The sequence below is a fragment of the Macrobrachium nipponense genome, chromosome 33 (genome assembly GCF_015104395.2).
Source record: "Macrobrachium nipponense isolate FS-2020 chromosome 33, ASM1510439v2, whole genome shotgun sequence".
NCBI lineage: Eukaryota > Metazoa > Arthropoda > Malacostraca > Decapoda > Palaemonidae > Macrobrachium > Macrobrachium nipponense.
Genome location: NC_087219.1, coordinates 16952290 through 16957394, shown reverse-complemented (window position 1 = coordinate 16957394; position 5105 = coordinate 16952290). Strand labels below are relative to the sequence as shown.

Genomic DNA, 5105 nt, shown 5'->3' with positions numbered 1-5105 from the left:
CCGCAGTTGAGTGGGTCCCTGGAGGAAAAAAGTAGACAGTCCCTCTTGTGAATTGTTTGCTTTACGTCCAAATATTTCGGCCATTATGCCATATGAAAGTTCCCAAAACTGGAGCCAATAACTGTATTTGATGTATATAAATACAGGTGAACTTGCTCGCATGTGAGTTGCCTGGGGTATGATAAATACATAAGAGTAGATTTGGGATCATGGAAGTTTTTTGTTACCTTAAAGTAGTATACTCTTTGGACGCAGCCGTTTATATACCGGCGCATGGAAAAAAGCGAGTTTAAATAATACATTTGTCGATAGGTTAATAACGGTGAGTAAATGGTAATTTTTAAAAGTACAGACAAAACACTGTTTAAAAAAAGGGAGCCGGTAGATTTTTTCCTTTGTGGTAGTTTAATGTTTGATGTAAAATATTAATTTTATTCGTAGTAACAGTAACAGACTGACAAATACAATGATTTTTTTATGAACGAAATAATGTGGCAAGCTCATGTGACATTGACTTGAAATTCGACCTTCCTAAGAATATGGTGCTCTGTATGAGTAAGGGAAGATAAGGAGAAACTCAGAAAATGGAGAAGTATTTTTTCGTGTACTGATCCCTTAGAAAAGAAAAAATGTTAAACAAAGCTATCGGACAAACTATAATGGTGGCCACACACTAGTCCAGTTTATTGACAATAACCGCATTATTGTCATTAAAATTGTTAGTCTGAAGTAATGATTGAAGGGTCGTCAATTATATTGAAACGACATTGTCAATGTAATTGACTCCTTTAACCATTGAGTAGTGTGAGAGTGAGATTGACAATTACTGTCAGTTTCACTCAAGTTGTTCAACTGTAAACATGTCGAGCTCCAAGAGGGACGAGGAGAGACCATTTTTGGTGGAATGCATAGTACGCCTCTACAGAGACCTTCCTTCCCTTTGGAAAATTAAATTGGTTTTTCCTACAGAAGCAATCCGCGGTGGCCTAGACTATGGCAGTTGACGTTTTCCTATGTTATTTTACCCACTGAACAAAAATTTAAAGTAATATTTATTCGGACGACTGTAATTAACCCCCAAGGGCCAGTACTAAACACGGCATAGAAAAACCGCAACTGCCATAGTCTGGGCCACCGCGGATAGGTACCCTAGATCTACCAAAATGACCAGACTACAGCAACAGAAACAAGAAAAATTTAGATTATAAATCCCTATTGACCAAATATCGGGAGAGATATCAGGATGCAACCGTTGAAGATTTCAAGAAAAAATTCAATATTCTAAGAATCAACTTCAGGAAGCAACTGACAAAAATTACTTCATCGAAGAGATCTGGTACAGGAACAGATGATATTCCAGAGACTTCATTATGGTATCATGAAAAAAAAGTCATTCCTGACAGACCAAGAACTGCCTTATACATTAGATGAGGAGGAGAGTGAGGATGCTATTGACGATCACTTAAGTATATATTTATTCTAGCATATTGGATTAGGCAAGAATAAACATATTAAACTATATATCAAATTTACAACTCTAATCAGTAACTAAATATTGAAAATACCAAACTGATGATAAAGCTAAACAAATCTATTCCATAAACTCAGAAATGCAAACATAATTTACATATACATTATAATTAAACAGGTTTTCATGTGTATATAAATGTCTCTTTTTAAATCATTCTTTCATACACTTCTTTTTCTTGGTTTTCTCCTAACAAAATAGAAAACCGACGTATATATATAAATTTCTCTTTTTAAACCATTCTTTCAAACACTTCTTTTTCTAGGTTTTCTCCTCACAAAATAGAAAACCGACGTATATATAAAATCATTCCTCTTCAGAAACCATGATGTTGCCGCTGTGAAGCACCACAGAGAAATGAATAGTGTTTTCAATGTCATTGAGCAGTGTGAGGGCAAATGATTGAAGACCCCAAATATTGATTCAATCTGCTTGACGTCAATATTATTGATAGTGTAGGGGCCGGTTAAAACCATGATCCAAAACAATGTTTCCAAGTTTAAACACAAATCAGATTCAGCTCGTGTAATGGTTATGAAACTAAAACATAGATGGCACCACCTAGTTTCCAAGGACGCCAGTTCGAAAGAAGATTGTCCTCATCAATGTACTACTTCGTTGTTACAACGTCCTTGATTTGTCGTTGTTCCACCGTCCTTGATTTGATCACCATCGGAAGATTAAAGTAATTTGAATTTCTTTTTCGCCAATTTAGTCTTGTTTGGGAAGTGTACTGCACATCTCACGAAGGTCGAAGGTGAGTTTTGAGTATCAAAATTGTTTAATTGCAGTTTATTTTAGTGCTTGATAGTGGTTTACTTTGTATTAAGGTGTTCTTGGTTAAAACATATTTTGGTGCAGTTTCTTTGGTGGTTACGTGCTATTAGTTAAAGCATATTATGGGGTCATAGTTTTCTGAAAAGGTTTTGGTTAAAATCTATTTTGGGGCAAATTTTATTGTTTTTACAGTGTTTTGGGCCATAGGTATTGGGATTTTACTTTAGACTTTAGCTAAAAGCTTTTTTGGGGGGATTTTTTTTTTTTACGGTGTTTAGGTTTAAACATTGGTAAATTTTCTTACGGGTTTTCGGTAAATACACACTGAGGCAGTTTATTTGGTTTTTAAATGGGTTTGGTTAAAGACTATTTTTCACGATAGGTTTTTTTTTTTTATTTTTTTTTTTTGCAAGCAAAGGCTAGAGTGTTTATAGGTTAGTGTATTCATTTTTGTTCGTGTAGACCCAAACAGTGAAAGGTTAGGTAATAGGATATTTTGCCTTAACATCTATCCAAGGCTGTGGTTTTCTGTGTATATGGGTCTTGTAAATATTTTGTTGACTTTAAGAATGGTGACGTTTGGGCATAACTCTGTATGGGTGCTTGCAATAGACTTGTATCGAAGAAAAACCGGAGAGGTTTTTAGCTGTGGTTCGTTCCATATCAAGTGTAATAGACTATTTTGAGTTGTAGTTGCTGCTAATTTTTTTCATTGAACTTTTATGCATTCTAAAACATGAGGTCTTGGCAATTCTAAATTTAGTTGTGATATTGTTAGTATGTTGAGTAGGCGTATCCCTTATTAGTCTTTTACCTAGTGATAGCTATTAGTTTAGTTAGTCAAATTTAACTTTTGCAAAAACTTCAAGGAAATTCAATTTTCAAATAAGGTCTTGCTCTCCAGCATATTCATATACCAACTTTCCCATCAATGGAAATTCACGAATACGTAATCTATTTACACATTGTCACAATATGGAGCTAAGGTCAGGGGCAAACATTGTTTCTTAAGGATTTCCATAATTGCTAAAGTTTTTAACTTTGGAAGGCTCGTCGATTGTGGAATTAGTGAAGAGAAAGCTAGTTGATTTTTGCTCATTGAGAAAATCCGGGGAATTTGATTTACTTCAGCAAATGCTTTATGCTTTTAGCGACTTTCCAAGTTTTATATTTCATAAAAGCAGTGTTTTATTTATTAAAAGTACCTCGGCCGTTCAAAGGTTTTAAAAGCTTAAGTGATCCAAAGTTAGGTCTTTACATAAGAGGGACTTTCGTACAACTAGTTATGTCAGTTTTTTAAATAAAGGTTATTTATTCACACTAGTTATAAATCAGGTTTTTAAAGGGAATTTATTCAAACTAGTTATAAATCATGTTTTTAAATAAGAGGGACTTTAGTACAACTAGTTATAAGTCAGGTTTTTAAATAAAAGGGAATTTATTCAGGTTGTCAGGTTTTTAAATAAAAGGTTTTTAAATAAAGGACTTTTGTACAATTGTTTACTTTAGATAGTAATTGCATAGTGTCAAACCCATTAAATTTTTAATCGGGTCTTAACAAATTTCTTTACGGTATCAACGAAACTATACCTATATATTCACCGTCTTGGGTTACTTTGAAGTTACATAGCCGAATTGTATGTATATCTTGTCTTTTAAAAGTTTAAAGAATTATCGAATACAGGCTGTTCAGTGTGATTCACTGGGCTATTTTAGTGTTGCTTATTCCTTGGTGGATGGCGATTGTATATTCGGTAAGTGGGCGAGTTCTCCTGCGGAATTTAGTAATGCGCACTAGATGTCGAGCTGAAATTGAAACTAGCTGGTTTCCTTCTATTTTTCTAGCGTACACCCATTTGGTATTCCCATTTACTCAGTTTCCCATGCCTTTTTATTAGTGATCTGAAAGTACTTGAAAGTTAGTGTGATTCTCTCTCTCTCTCTCTCTCTCTCTCTCTCTCTCTCTCTCTCTCTCTCTCTCTCTCTCTCTCTCCAAGCCTCCCGTTGTGCCTGGATCACTCAGATTGGATCAGGTTTGTAAATGTTCTATATGGGTGACTGGTATGCACACTGTTCTATGTATATGTTAACTAGTAACATACTTTCAGAATTTAGCCTAAATAGGAAGATAAGTAATGGCTGAGCAGTGTTGCACATTTCCAGGTGCTTTTCTCTCCAGTGTCCAGATACACAATGTTATCCGTGCATTGTTATTGTTAATCTAGACAGGCATAGTGTTGACCCATTTGTAGTCGGGTGTTAGTTTTCAGACTCTATAAGAAAGTGACTAGATACATTGGTTGTATTTATAATCGCATTAGGTGTTACCTGAATGGTGTCATTGCTTTGTAACTTTCGTTTTATTCATTTCCATACTCTGACCAATACTTCGAAAAATTGAATGCCTACTTACACAGGAAGATTCTTTGGATTTCTTTTATATTTAGTAGGTTATTGGTTAATGAAGGTTTCGGCTGGTCTTATGAACGAATTCTAATCAAAATGGATAATTTTTTACCATAGTGCACATACCATTCTTTTTCACTCGTTATAAATCATGGAGATGATTTCTTTAATAATAAACCTGTTGCCTACTGATAAATTCCCAAAAGTGACTTAATGACCTGATGTCCTTAAGGTTAACCTGGTGTTCTTAAGACTAGTTTTAAATGTACATGTTGTGCTTAGTGACCATATACTATTTTTTTTTTTTTTTTTTTTTAGAGGGCGTTGCACTTTTCAGAACTTTGCGTAGCTTCACTGTCCTTAGGACCAATATAACCAGGAATTTTATGAATTA

General features: G+C 34.5%; 1 long non-coding RNA gene across 1 annotated transcript in view; it reads left to right on the top strand.

Moving 5' to 3' along the window:
• Positions 1 to 1800: 1800 nt before the first annotated feature.
• The window catches only part of LOC135202701 (uncharacterized), a 45547-nt gene continuing 42242 nt past the window's right edge, over positions 1801 to 5105 (top strand). Inside the window, exon 1 of the long non-coding RNA XR_010311792.1 lies at positions 1801 to 2285. This is a non-coding gene — a long non-coding RNA (uncharacterized LOC135202701). The remainder of the gene's footprint in view (positions 2286 to 5105) is intronic.